Raw genomic sequence first — 15,843 nt, 5'->3', positions numbered from 1 at the left:
TTTGGCTGATGACTTTAGTCAAGGTGACCATATATAAATGTAATGAATTATTATTATTATAACATTTCAGATACAATTAATTACATTTCTCTGAATGGAATACAGCCAAATGAAAAGACTTGCTCATGGTCACACAATGTTGATACTCATTCAGGATCTATCTATCTATCTATCTATCTATCTATCTATCTATCTATCTATCTATCTATCTATCTATCTATCTATCTATCTATCTATCTATCTATCTATCTATCTATCTGTCTTTACTTTTTATAGTTCCTTACATATCTATGTAAAGAAAATTGTAAGTGCATTTATAGCTAAGGATATTAACTTAAACTCCACATAGTTGTATCTAAGAGCCAGCACTGTTATTATTATTATTATTATTCAGTTTTTGGCTGATGACTTTAGCCAATGTGATGTACAACATTTGAGATGCAATTTATTACATTTTTCCAAATGGACACTACCAGATGAAGTGACGTGCTCATATTCACATATATGTGTATAAAAAAATGTTTATCTATCTATCTATCTATCTATCTATCTATCTATCTATCTATCTATCTATCTATCTATCTATCTATCATAAAAAAATAAATATAGATTTGTTAGTGCATTTATAGGTAAGCCTGTATTAACTCATACTCCACTCGGTTGAATTCAGAAAGTGGCACTGCTATTACTATTATCGTTACTTATTGTTTGGCTGACGCCTTTATCCAAAGTGACTTACATCTGAGGTACTACCGCTTTCTTTTTTCAGTTAGAACACTGGCAGGTGAAGTGACCTGTTTATGGTCACATAGTGTCAATACCGGGAATTGAAACTATAACCGCATATCCACTACGCTACGCTAATAATAATAATAATAATAATAATAATAATAATAATTTATAACATTGAAGCAGAGCCTGAATTGCCGATCTGACGCTTGCCCGTGGCACGGCGCGACTGGTGGGTTCGCCCCACTTGGGCATTTCGCGCCCGTTTGGCGTGCGCCTCACTCCCTCGCCCCCTCTCTCTCTCTCTCACCCACCCACCCACGTCTGCTGCCTCGTGCCCGTTCCTCTCCCGCCCTTTTCCCCTCATCCTGACAATAGCCGGGTGCGGGCGTCTGTCCCTTTAAATGCCACGATGCTATGATGTCAAGGGGAAAGGAGGGGGGCACTGCAGTTCAAATGCAGTCCATGTGAGTTGCAATTACTTCCTGCAAAAAAAAAAAAAAAAAAAAAAAAAAAAAAACACCAGCCAGCCTGCAAGAGCGAGCGAGCGAGCGAGAGAGAGAGAGAGAGAGAGAGGGGCCTGGACTCCTAGGGACCACGTAAAGTTTGCGTTTGAAGAAAATACTGCAACGCAGACCAGTGGTGGCGTGTCGCCTGGATGGAAGAGTAGAGTTACCGCGGGTAAGCCGTTTTCTTCTTTTCCGCCTAACGTTGACGAGCAAAGCTTATTTTGATATTTTAGGAAATGGCTCGTTTTGTTATAGGGAGTGGACGGTTTCGTCCTGATGAGCGGTTTTGGCTTGTGTAATATGAGCAATAATAATACGTGAACGGGATGAGATTGTGATCGTGTAGTTTTTATGTGTTTGCCCCCGAAGCCATTGCATACATTTTATAGATACGTTAAAAAAGAGAAAGTTGGCAAATGTCAAGTTAGAAGAAGTAAAGACTGCGATCCTGGAAAACAAAACAGAAAGCCTATTTGTGCAGCAGCGCGCCGTTGGTGGTAGCTCTTTTGGAATGCCGTATTTGGACTAGTAAATGTGAACGGCGACCCCGGCGCTGTGTGATTTGGCGTCCCACAAGCTGCCAATTAGTGACGAGGGCAGCAGTGAATGTACCTGTTTGGAATACACCGCCTGGGCTTCATAAGAAGGGGCGTGACACGCTGTCTGGACTTTAGGGGGTCTGAGTCGCAAAGAGTAACCTCATTGGGACTGGGTACAACTTTCCAAAAATAATAATAATAATAAAAAAAAAAAGTAATCTTCAGATTTGTTGACGTAGCGTTTAAATCAGGGCACATCGTGATACCCTTGGGAAGTCTTATGTACATTTACTTGCAACGCATTCATCCATTTTTTTGATTGGCTTTTCAGTTGTGGATTTTAGGGAGTCGGATCATAAATATCTAAGCAGTAAGTAACCCTGGAATGCTCCAAGCTATTTCTGTTGTAGAGCTGATGGCAAAGTGGTGCAGTGCTTAGAGACGCTGCCTCTTGGTTTGAATCCTGTGATCTTCCCTGTAGAACTGCCCCAGTTCACGGGACACAGGACTGCATACATCACATAGGACGACCCAGTGCTACTGAACAATGGTTTGGGGAGAAATGCAGAAAGATGTGTCACTCAAGCTGATTGGCGATTCTAGTTTAACTTGATTTGGGATGAGTTTGCAGATGATGCCAAACTAGGTGGGATGAATGCTGGAATCATTACAGTGGTTAGTTTGTATCTTTGGCGATTTCTACGGTAGTTTTGTTCAACTTCATTACAGAGTAACCATGGAAGAATGGAAGCTTGAGTTTGTGGCAGATCATATTTAAGCTGCTGCCACATTATGCGAGTTGTAGTCATAGGGTACATCAGACTTGCAGACAGTCACAATTTCGGATTGTAAATTTATAGTAATAGGGTGTTGTACCATGTTAGCCATTATGAATGTTGCGACAAGTCGAGCAAAATGACCTCTTTTATTGGCTAACTAAAAAGATTACAATATGCACGCTTTCAAGGCAACTCCGGGCCCTTCTTCAGGCAAGATATAATTGTAAATTTAGAAACTGTGTACAGTTGTACACGCCCCCTTTTTCTGATAGCCAATAGCATGCTGCCAGGCAGAGCCAGCACTGTATGAAGGGTTAACAGGTATGGCGAGTTCAGCTACAGTCTTGGCCTTATTTAAAACACGAGACATCAGACGAGCTTGCATTCTGTTTGTGAGGTCCAAAACAACTATGTTCCTTATTGCTGCATTGTATGCATTGTGCTTCTGGATGAGTGCTTATTCGTTGTTAGCTCTATTGCACACATAGTCCGCTCCTGTGACTAAAGGCAAAATTGAACATATTTGATTTTATAGGAGCGAGTCGCAGAGTGGTTAAGAGTGAGTTGCAGGGTATGTCAGACTAAACGGAAGTGCGCCACTTGCTGCGTCCATTTTGCTACGATTATGTAATTGAAGTCTACTCCAGAAATCTCTGGAAATGTGGTCTGATGTGTCCTGGCCTTTTGTGTAAATAAATGTGAAGTAAAAATGTTGGATTTGAATACAGAATGGTGGGTTTGAAACTTGAATGTTTGCCTGATGAGAAGGACCTAGGAGTTGTACTGGATTTTTTTTTACAGTCCACATCCAGACAGTAGTGAGAAATCATTAAGAAGACTAATAGGATATTGGGCACAATGAAGTTTTTTACACAATGTGTAGAATACAAGTCAAGGGGTGTTCTGTTTATGTTACTGTTAATAATGTATTATCCATTCATTTTCTTTAATCTAATTATTCAGGGCAGGATGGCAGGGCAGCAGCCTCAGCAGGGCCGTGGAGTCGGTAGATAAATCCTTCGACTCCGACTCCTTAGTTTCCGGTACTTCTGACTCTGACTCCTCTGTATTTAATATCCTAATGTATTTTCCATGTTGATTGAAGGAAGGCAACATACACGTCATCATTTAACCACAGAACTACTGGCTAGGAAGCTGACTCTCTACCGTATTGGCCAGTTTGAACCCCTGAACACACATCAGGCCATAGCACACACCTCCGCCTACATCATTACACTTGTTTACACTCAGATGAACTTGTTAAACACATTATATCTGAAATAAAATGAAAACACTTTCTGTAATGTACCGCAATCCAGATTACAATATCTGAGCGTCAGGTTGTATAATAGCTCAGCTGAACTTCACACTTGTAGTAACACAACTATGCACTCGGCTTTATTCTTACATCAGAGAAGTACTTAATTAGGACTCTTGTTTGTGAAATGGAACATTTGAACTTGCTGTATTTTTTTTCATTACAATTTAAATTTATTAGGAGTCGGAGTAGGTACATTTTTTCTGACTCCTTCCCCGACTACAGGTACCCAAAATTCTCTGTGACTCCGACTCCACAGCCCAGGCAGCAGGAGCCTATTGTAATGCACTGCTGAGGCCTAACGTGGAGTACTGTGTGCAGTTTTGGTCATCAATTGTGAACTTCCCCTTGGGATTAATAAAGTATCTATCTATCTATCTATCTATCTATCTATCTATCTATCTATCTATCTATCTATCTATCTATCTATCTATCTATCTATCTATCTATCTATCTATCTATCTATCTATCTATCTATCTATCTATCATGTTGGAAAAAATGCATAGCAGCTCTAGAGAAAGTCCAGAAAAGAGTAACTCAACTGATTATGGGACTGCAACCTAATTAGGAAAGATTCAAGGAGTTGAGCCTGTTTTAGTTTAAGCAAGCACAGATGAAGATGTAACATCATTTAAGTGTTTAATATTATAAAATAATCTAAGGCAGTGGAACAAAACAAGAACACAAGGACACCAGTGGAAACTTCATAACAGTAACTTTCACATAAATGTCAGAAAGTTTTTTTCTTCATACAGAGAAACATAGACACACACACACATACTGAATAAATTATCAAGTAGTGTGGTAGAGAGTAGGCTTTAGGGTCCTTCGAAACACAGATTAGATAGATAGACACTTTATTAATCCGCAAGGGGAAATTCCCATACTCCAGCAGCAGCATACTGGTAAAAAACAATATTGAATTAAAGAGTGATAACAATGCAGGTATAACAGACAATAACTTTGTATAATGTTAACGTTTACCCCCCGGGTGGAATTGAAGAGTCGCATAGTGTGGCGGAGGAGCGATCTCCTCAGTCTGTCAGTGGAGCAGGACGGTGACAGCAGACTTTCGCTGAAGCTGCTCCTCTGTCTGGAGATGATCCTGTTCAGTGGATGCAGTGGATTCTCCATGATTGACAGGAGTCTGCTCAGTGCCCGTCGCTCTGCCACGGATGTAAAACTGTCCAGCTCTGTGCCTACAATAGAGCCTGCCTTCCTCCCCAGTTTGTCCAGGTGTGAGGCGTCCCTCTTCTTTATGCTGCCTCCCCAGCACACCACCACGTAGAAGAGGGCGCTCACCACAACCGTCTGATAGAACATCTGCAGCATCTTATTGCAGATGTTGAAGGACACCAGCCTTCTAAGGAAGTATAGTCGACTCTGTCCTCTCTTGCACAGAGCATCAGTATTGGCAGTCCAGTCCAGTTTATCATCCAGCTGAACTCCCAGGTATTTATAGGTCTGCACCCTCTGCACACAGTCACCTCTGATGATCATGGAGTCCAGGAGGGGCCTGGGTCACCTAAAATCCACCACCAGCTTCTTGGTTTTGCTGGTGTTCAGTTGTAGGTGGTTTGAGTCACACCATTTAACAAAGTCCTTGATTAGGTTTCTATACTCTTCCTGATGCAGCCCACGATAGCAGTGTCGTCAGCAAACTTTTGCACATGGCAGGACTCCGAGTTGTATTGGAAGTCCGATGTATGTTGGCTGAACAGGACCGGAGAAAGTACAGTCCCCCGCGGTGCTCCTGTGCTGCTGACCACAATGTCAGACCTGCAGTTAAACACATTATGTCAGACCTGCAGTTAAACGCATTATATCTGAAATAAAATGAAAACACTTTTTGTAATGTACTGTAATCCAGATTACAATATGTGAACGTCAGGTTGTATAATAGCTCATCTGAACTTCACACTTGTATTAACACAACTATGCCCTCTGGCTTGGTGAATAGGTGTAGCAAGCTTACTGGGCTGAATTTGACTAATGTTCATGTATGAATTGGATAGGGTAGGAAACATCCCTGGAAGGTACGTCCGAGTCCAATTCTACCAGGGCAGGCATTGGGCTTCCAGTGACCCTGAATTGGATAAAAGGAGGTGGTGTGGTGGTGCTGTTTTAATTTGCGTAAATTGTACAGCTAGTAAAATGTTTTTGTATATGTTGGTCATTTCATTTTCCCAATCAGATTGTCTAGTAGGATTTCCCCCTTCTCTGATAAACATCTGCTCTGACAGGCAAATACATTCTAGGAGACTTGTACTCACTCTTATTTAAAATTGGGCAATTTAGTTTTGGCAAAAAAAAACTATGAGAAAGTTGGAATCTCTGGATAAACCCTACAGAAAGGGGACTCCCGCCTGGAATTGAATTGGGGATCCAGTTACAACACTGTGCTGGCTACTGGTAAACCTCACTGCCCTTTACAAATAAAGAGATCCATTATATTATAATTTGTACTAACGGTGATCTGTGGCATTTTCCTTCCTGTGCTTTCAACTACCAAGTTGTGATGTCTAGAGCATTTATTACACGCAAATTGAGATTTTCATCAAAAAAGTCTGCTGACCCATATACGAGCTTGAAATTCAAAATGCAAACCATGCCACGGAGACTGAGCAATCTGTTTAGAAATGAAACAGAGAGAAATAATAAGTGAGATTTGAGCATAAAATCAAGTAACCACATTTCCCATTTTAAGAGTTATTTAGTTTTAAATCCTCAGTTCACCTACTAACATTAGGTGCAGTAAAACTAAAATCACTGTTAAGCGTATAATTAGTGTAGCATGTAGCAGTGCAAACCATTGACTATACGAAGAAGAAAAAAATGAAGGAAAAAGACGTCTCCTTCTGCTTAATTCCATGTTTAGAGCTATCCTGTCTGGAACCTCCTCACTAAGTGGTTAGTCTAGCGAGGTTCCTTTTTACCATTCTAGTTCCAAGTTCAAAGTTTATTGTCATGTGCACAGTAAGGAAACACGTTTCCCTGTACAATGAAATTCTTTCTTTGCTGTCCACACCAAATGACAAAACCAACGTATAAAGATAAACATAAATAATAAGTAACGGAGGCAGCATAAAGTATAAAAACAGAATAGAAATATAAAATGTAATGTGCAGGTAGTAGGTGTGTGATGGACAAGTCCAATACAGTTGTGTGAGGTAGATAGAATGAGATGAACCACAGTTATAAATTCCAGTCGGTTATTTAGGAGTCTAATGGCCTTGGGGTAAGAAAGAGTTCTTTAGCCTGGAAGTCTTGCATTTCATACGTCTATACCTCCTGCCTGAGGGTAGAAGTGTGAACTGTTTGTGTTGGGGGTGGGTGGGGTCCCTGAGAATCGAGGCAGTTCTCCTGCAGACTCTGCAGAGAGGGCAGTGGGGTCCTGGTGATCTTTTCTGCAGTCTGTACCACTCTCTGCAGGCGTTTGTGGTCCATAGCAGGAGTGTTGCCGTACCTCATGGTGATGCAGCTGGTCAAGATGCTCTCAACAATGCAGCTGTAAAAGTTGCCGAAGATCTTAGTCAACATAACAAACTTCCTCAGCCTCCTCAGAAAGTACAGCCGCTGTTGAGCCCTCTTGACCAGCTGGGTGGTGTTAAGTGTCCAAGTGAGGTCCTCACTGATGTAGACGTCCAGGTATTTAGTGCTGCTCACCCTCTCCACTTCAAGCCCTCGGATGAACACTGGCCGGTGAGGTCTCCTCTCCTTCCTCTTGTCCACTATCATCTCCTTTATCTTGTCTGTGTTGAGGGTGAGGTTGTGGTCCTCACACCATGACGCCAGACTGTCCACCTCCCTCCTGTAGGCTGCCTCATCCCCACCAGTGATGCGTCCAATCACTGCGGTGTTGTTTGCGAAATTTACAATGAGATGTTATCTTTGTTGGAGGTGACACAGTCGTGGGTGAACAGGGTGTAGAGGATGGGGCTGAGGACGCATCCCTGTGGGGTGCCTGTGTTTGTGATAATGGTGGCCGAAATCCTATTACCAATCCTAACAGACTGGGGCCTGCCAGTCAGAAAGTCTCACAGAGGGTGGGGTGCAGGCCAAGTGCAGACAGTTTACGGGTGAGTTTATGGGGGATAACCGTGTTAAAGGCGGAGCTGTAGTCAACAAAGAGCATCCTGATGTAGGAGTCTTTGTTCTGCAGATGGGAGAGGGAATAATGTAGTGCGGCCACGATGGCATCTGAGTTGGACCTGCTGGGCCGGTAGGCACAGTACAGGGTGTCAAGAATGTCCGATATGCTGTTCTGTATGTGGGCCAGCACCACACTCTCAAAACACTTCATGATGATTGGAGTGAGTGCTGCCATCCTGTAATCATTCAGGCAGGTGGGTGGGCTTTTTTTAGCAAGGGGGACGATGATCGTAGTCTTAAAGCAGGACAAAACGATGCTCTGACTGAGGGAAAGGTTGAATAGGGATTCTAGCTTGTCTCTTACTTAATTTGGATTAGATGAAAAATCTGTTAACCTCTCTGTTTGCCAATTGTTTAGGGACATTCTGTACAATTTGAAAATATAATACATTTTTTTTTCTTAATGTGTTTAAAGAAGTTAGTTACTCCCTCACAGCTCCAAGACACCGAAATTGAAACCTGACCTTGTTACTATCTATGTAGAGTTTGTGGTCTTCCAGTTTTCATACAGTGTGAACATGTGTATATTAGGTTAGCCCGTGACTTTATATTTGCTCTCATTAGTCAACATTTGTGTGCGCATGAGTGTACAAATAAAATCAACAAATATAGAATACCAGTAACGGCACACTGCACGATAATGTGCAGTGAATACACTTGACGTGATCATTCCTAGTTTTCATCCTCTTTCTCTGTACGTTTATCATTCGTTTGCTCAGAGGTTGATGCGCTTTCTGCTTCCTGAGCGGCTCTTCTTCTCTCCAGCCTGGCGGCCCGCTTCTTCTCTTCTTCCGTCACCATCTTTTCGCGTTAAAACTGATTAAAAGTCAGTGTTTGTGTACTTAGTACGTTTTTCTTAATTTTTCACTTAAGCTGGCACTTAAGTCTTCAATCTGCCTCAAGAATGATTTAAGATATGAAGAGGTAGTGGAAGTGACGGCGAAGGTGGTAGGAATGAGAACTGCGCCCGTACACATGTACTGCACAGCCGCACTGCTGCCCGCTGCCGTGAGTTGATTCTACAATAAAATTAAAATAAAAATAAAAAGAGGAATAACCTTGGAGGTCAATCATCACCCTGAAAGTGGATAGTAGACGTCACGTAGTATATGTGTACCAAATTTCAGGTCAAACAGTGATTTAAAATCCTGGACAGACAGACAAACCGCCATGGTAGCGTATTATATATAAAGATAATTGTGGGATTAGCAGGAAAATACACAATTAATAAGTTCTACAACAAACATGTTACATTTGTGTAAATTTTCAGTCTCCATTAAACATAACGCTCACGTCTTGGAGGTGTGGAAAGAAAACTGGATTGCCAGAATTCCAATCATGAATTGAATTAAATGGGTAAGAAAATTAATGTAAAGATAATTTTTTTGCCAGTCAATCAGACATTCATTATCCAACCCACTATATCCTAACAAAGGGTCGGGGGGGGGGGGGGGGGGGTCTGCTGGAGCCAATCCCAGCCAACACAAATCACCGGGCAGGGTGCCAACCCACCTTAGGGCACATGCACACACACTAGGAACAATATAAGATCGCCAATGCACCTAACCTGCATGTATTTGGACTGTGGGAGGAAACCCACACAGACACGGGGAGAACATGCAAACTCCATGCAGGGAGGAGCTGGGAAGCGAACCCAGGTCTCCTTACTGCGAGGCAGCAGCGCTACCACTGTGTCACCCTCATTTTTTTGTAAATCACTTTACAGAAAGGTAACTGTTAAATAACAATGGTGAGTGAGACATGATTATTATAATGAGAGACATTACAGTACATTCTCTAACCTCCGGCAACACCCAGCAAATCATAGCTGAGAGCAACACAAGTGGATGAAATGTTGTGTTGTGATGTGCATGACCAATCACAAATGGCTTCACCTGTTTTTCAAAATTACTATGCACAATGATCACTGTGTGCGTCTATGCTTTATCGTTCATGAATTCAGATTGTGAGTGCTGAAAATTTGCCTCTGCATGACATATAAACCAGCCTTCAACCATCAATCACTGTGTCAGGAGTTAGTCATTAGAAGGCCTTGCGCTGGCCAGCTGCTCCATTTGAAACAGTGTGGAGCCAAGAAGTTTCATTGATGACTGTAGAAGCTGTCCAACCAAGGCTGACCTTGAAATGATCAGTGCATACAAGATGGTGATTAGAAACATTTGCAATTTTCAGTTTTAAGTCCTCAAAATGTAATAACCATTATACAGTGGAACCTCGGTTTGCAAGTAACTTGGTTTACGAGTGTTTTGCAAGACGAGCTAAAATTTTTTTTAATAAATTTTGACTTGATAAACGAGCGAGTTCTTGCAATACGAATAGTATGTCTACGCTTTGTGTGCTGAGTGTCATGTGATCACAACTGAGGTGATGGTTCTTCTCTCTCTCTCTCTCTCTCTCTCGCTTGCGGGATTGTGGGCAATCGTCTCCTATTCTCCGTCTGAGTCGGCGTGCCTCACTCATATCGTCAACATCCATATGAGCGTATACTGTTTACTACAGCATTGTGACTGTGTGTGTGTGTGTGTGTGTGCGTACGCGCGCGCGTATGCTGTGACGTGCGAGTCCCTGTCTTGCACCCCAAAACACGAAGCTGAGTCTCAGTACTTTAGCAACACCAGCTTTATTCAGCGTGAAACAGGAACAGCACGGTTTTTTTATTGTAGTGGGATCTGCGACTCTCCTATACACAGACACAACAGTCAGGCAGAGTTGTGGCCAAGTAGTACTGTGCCTTGCGCATTTATAATGTTCCTTGTATAATAATAATAATAATTCATTACATTTATATAGTGCTTTTCTCACTACTCAAAGCGCTCTCCACACTTGGAGGACCTGGGAAGCGAACCCACAATCTTCCACAGTCTCCTTACTGCAAAGCAGCAGCACTACCACTGTGCCACCTGTGAGGATAACCCATTGACGGCAGGCACTTATAGCATGTCTGCGATCTTTTCGGATTCGCTTTTACGGCGAACTGCTACAGCGCTGGGAGACTGTGATTGCTTTGGGACGCTCTTCCGCGTCTCGTCCCGTTGGGTGGAATCCCACAAGAGTTTAGAAACTCACTCACACCAGCCATGATTCTTTTCAAAGGTAAAGTGCAGGTTAATTTGTTTTATGTATTTTTACTTTATATTTTGTATTAATCATTTTTATATGAATAGTTTTGGGTTGTGGAACGAATCATCTGCGTTTCCATTATTTCTTATGGGGAAATTCACTTTGATATACGAGTGCTTCGGACTGCGAGCACGTTTCCGGAACGAATTATGCTCGCAAATCGAGGTTCCACTGTATTTTAAATTTGTATAGCCCAGGGGTGGGCAATGTCGGTCCTGGAGAGCCGTGCAGTGGCTACAGGTTTTCATTTCAACCCAATTGCTTAATTATAAACCAATCCTTGCCAATCTCAGACCTTATTTAATTTTATGGCTTGTTAGTCTGCGCAATGTAAGGCTCTTATATCGTAGAATTTTTCCTTTCCAAGGGTATCATCCAAATGATTTGAAGCCCAAAACAGTTCATTTTCAGTCTGTCACATTTTTCTATTAAGTGTTTTATTAGCTCAAACAGTGCATGATGAACACACAGAGATGTAATTAGAAAAAAGGTAGCTGGAGAACCGTTGGCTGCTTTGTCTTTTACATCTTATTGTGAATAAGGAGCCATTAAAACACTGAATGCAGCTGATTAACATTGAAATAAGCAATTAAGGGTGGGGAACCTTAACAAGCGAGACCACTAAAATGAAGCATCAAAATGTCACTTAAGCAATAAGTGCTTCATCAGCAATAATTGACTTCTCATTAAGAAAGTGGACTGGAACAAAAACCTGCAGCCACTGCAGCTCTCCAGGACCGACATTGCCCACCCCTGGTATAGCCCATTTGTCACTATTGTGAAGCTCATCTAGTAAGTGACATGTCTCTCTTGACTCTAGTAGGACTGTGTTGTGTGTTTTCTTAGACTTCATATGTTTTATCATTCTTCTTCTGGAACCTGACTTTATGTGCGTTAATGTCTAAAGTAGTTAGAACATTTTGATTTAACCAAACACCATGCTAAATGTAGTTGGGTTGGAAGACTGTTGGATGAGTTTGTTATTCCTGTAGCGTCTATGTCAAAAAACTGCAATGCTTCAGTTAGTTTTTGGTGTAACGTAATCAATTGATGATAAAGAATAGTTCATATAGTGAATATCTTTCTTTAGATTTCTTGGAATAAAAGATACTGTACTTGGAATTTAACTAGAAATCACAGAGAAATAAATCAGGGGTTTTGTTGGAATTCTCCATCTGGCTTTGTTGACTGTTGTAATTTGGTCATAAATGGCACAAGAACACATTTGACAAAGGCATTGAGTTTTCTGAGGTGTTTTATAGAAACAATTAGAAAGTTGGATTAAAACAAAACGGATCTGAGCTGGCAGGGAGTGAAAAGCTGGAAATGACGTCTTTCTTTGGTGGACGGGGTGACGTCATCAATGGAAGCTGGAATTGAAGTCATTGACGTGGGACCGGAACTGATGAGATCGCTACGGGACTGAGGTGATGTCTTTGATAATGGAACCCAGAAGCAGAGAGATTGTGGAGAGTCGAAAGTACTGAGGTCACGTGTAGGGATGCACCGATACCGAAACAGGTATCTGGTATCGGCCTCGATACCACATTTTCTAAAGTACTCGTACTCGTTAAAAGTCCCCCGATACCGGGGACCGATACCACGGTCTGAGAAATGTCTATGTTTGAGCGGCGTGTAAGGGGTTAATCACAGGCGCCGAGTGCCCGCCCCCAGGCCCCGGCTGCAGCTCAGAGCGGGGAGAAGGCAAGGTGAGGCGAGACATGTCAGCCATGTGGAACTATTTCAAAGTGAATGAAGACGACAAAACAAAGGCGGACTGCAAATTGTGCTCAGCGAAATTGTCCAGAGGAGGCTCAAAAGGTAGCGCATTTAACACAAGTAATTTAATCAAGCACCTAAAATCCCAACACAACAACGAGTACAAAGAGTTTACCCACGCTTCTAAACCAACACAACCCACGCTGCAGCAAACTCTTGCAAGACGAGAGAAAATGTCCAGAGACAATCCACGTGCTGTGAAAATAACACAGGCAATTATCGAGTACATTGCATTGAGTGACCAGCCACTCTCGGAGGTAGAAAATGTGGGATTCCTGCGTCTCCTCCATGTTCTGGAGCCCAGATATGATATCCCAAGCCGCCGCTACATGGCTGACACGGAGCTGCCTAAACTACACGGCTCCGTGAAAAAACATATCCACAGCCTACTGCAAGCCTCCTCTGTGTTTAGTTTCACCACGGATATTTGGACAAGCAGTGTTAGCCCCGTGTCGCTAATTAGCCTAACCTCCCAGTGGATAGATGAGAGTTTCTTGTTTTTTTTGTTAAATTATATGACTAAAGCTGTTACCTGTAAATTTAAATCATGTTTTTATTAAGTACTCGGTATCGGCAAGTACTCGGTATCGGCGAGTACTGAAATGCAAGTACTCGTACTCGTACTCGTTTTCCAAAAAAGTGGTATCGGTGCATCCCTAGTCACGTGGATCCGAGGTACTTTACGGCTGTTCTTCCTTTTTTGGTTGAAGAAAGAGAAAAGACATTAAATGCTTCGTTCCACTCCCCTATCATCTGTAGTTTCGTGCTCGTTTGGGCCCTTTGGCTGTCCCCTAAGCGTGCATGTGTGACACTGTGTATGATTTGACCACCACAAGTAATAGTTTGGGCTAATATATCAGGTCAATAAACTGTATAATAATACTTTGCTGATCCATTATTGGCAGGCATTTCTTAAGAAAACTGTATGGCGCAAGGGTTATGAGTAGTGGCAGGTAGATCAAGGGCTTTGTATTAGGGTCATGATGGACTATTCCAGGAAAATATAACAGCACATGCTTAATGAGCTTCTTGTATTAACCTCCATTTTAACTAAAGTAGTATTAATGGTGCTTAAGCATTTTAAATGTAGAAGGTAATCAAAGTTTTACATGCCTACACCTTTAACATTCAGCTGCATCTCACCAAAATATGAGAGTGTGCTGCATGTGGGTTGTATTGAAATGTCATGCTTTGAAAACATTTCATATAAAATGTAGCAAAGGGGGGCTTGGGGACTCCCTAACCTTGAATAAAAATATAGGCTTAAATATTTAAACCCAAGGGAGGGATAAAAGCACAAGGCAGAATATAAGTAATCCAATAATCAAAAACTCCATTTGCATCTCTAGGCCTCATTTTGCAGATATAAAGGTTCCCATCTACTCAGTGGGATGACTGGTCAGTTGTCAACTGTCCAAAACAGTATGCTCTCAATCTTTCCTACTCTATCTCTCATCTCTGACTGTACTACCCCTCTGCCAGGATAATAGTTTATACCCCAGGCAGTGGGTTATTTCTGTGGCAGACTTTGTAATGACTTCTGGATTCAGGGATATCCCCAATAATTCCTTTGCTTTTTCCCTCCAGAGCAGTCCCCGGCTCATGGGGCATTTTTCTGCACACATCCTTTAGGACAGTGCTTCCCAAACCCCATCCTGGGGACCCACTGTGGCTGCAGGTTTTTGTTCCAACCAGCTTCTGTTTTTAATTGGACTCAAGGGCTAATTAAGTGAACAGTTATTTTCCAATTTCTTTGTTTTGGGTACAATATAGAAATTAGAAAACTAAGTTTAGTTAAAAAAAAAATATATATATGGCCAACCACAAGCGTTACCTGGTAGGTAACCACCCATACAATCAGATTGTGACACAGACTACGAATGCCGTGAATGTAATTACCCCGATCTACATGCTGTCAAATAAACGAACCACACGCTGTGGCGCAACGTTAGAGGCATCGCCTCTGACGCTGACGTCCGAGGTTCGATTCCCGAGAGGGAGTGCAGTGGAGTATGAACACCTGATGAGCCCAGAATGAGGGCGAAACACGTGTCGTGTACTCTTTGCATTTATTTGACAGTAAACTATTTCAACCATTCTATGATCTGCTCCTCACAAACTGAGGGCACCGTGGCGGATGTTAGCAGATTGCTGGCCAACCACAAGCGTTACCTGGTAGGTAACCACCCATACAATCAGATTGTGACACAGACTACGAATGCCGTGAATATATATATATACATATATATATATATATATATATATATATATATATATATATATACATACATACAGTGGACCCTTGACTTACGAGCTCAATTTGTTCACGAGGGCTGGTTGTAACTCAAGTTGATTGTAAGTCAAGACTATTTTTCCCATAAGAAATAATGGAAATACTCATAATGCGTTCCAAACCTCCCACAGTAACACTTACTTAACCTTTTCATAATAAAAAAGGGTTGTATAATGTACATAATTTACCAAAACACCAGTAATTTTTCTAATGTACTAACCAAAAAGTTATAAAAAGTGCCTAGCCTACCAGAGAGAGCAAGTTCATACTGTACTCACCATTTAATTTGACATCTTTGGGTTGCAGGAAGGGAGGAGGAGGAGAATGAAATGGAAGGTGGTTATTGTTTGGAAGGAGCCTCCTTATACAAATCTGTTCTTTGTAAAATTGTCGAGATGGTGGATTTCGACATGCTGTACATATTAGCGAGATTGGTCACACGAACACCACTCTCATATTTCCGCACAATTTCCTTCTTCGTTTCGATTGTGATCGCTTTCTTTACCTTCGTTACCTTCTCTTCCTTCCTTAGCAATTATCGAAATAATTATATAAATCACTGCACTGACCGAAATTATGTCTAAAAATACATGTATCTGGGCT

The 15,843-nt window shown here is 41.8% G+C and overlaps 1 protein-coding gene across 1 annotated transcript in view; it reads left to right on the top strand.

Annotated features, from left to right (window-relative positions):
* The first annotated feature begins 1,065 nt into the window (after positions 1-1,065).
* LOC114657337 (nucleus accumbens-associated protein 2-like) overlaps positions 1,066-15,843 on the top strand; it is a 153,326-nt gene continuing 138,548 nt past the window's right edge. Inside the window, exon 1 of the mRNA XM_028809101.2 lies at positions 1,066-1,410. The gene's annotated coding sequence lies outside the window, so the exon portion shown is untranslated. The remainder of the gene's footprint in view (positions 1,411-15,843) is intronic.

Source organism: Erpetoichthys calabaricus, chromosome 9 (assembly GCF_900747795.2).
Source record: "Erpetoichthys calabaricus chromosome 9, fErpCal1.3, whole genome shotgun sequence".
NCBI lineage: Eukaryota > Metazoa > Chordata > Cladistia > Polypteriformes > Polypteridae > Erpetoichthys > Erpetoichthys calabaricus.
The sequence above is the reverse complement of the archived record's forward strand: the minus strand, read 5'-3'. Positions and strand labels throughout refer to the sequence as shown.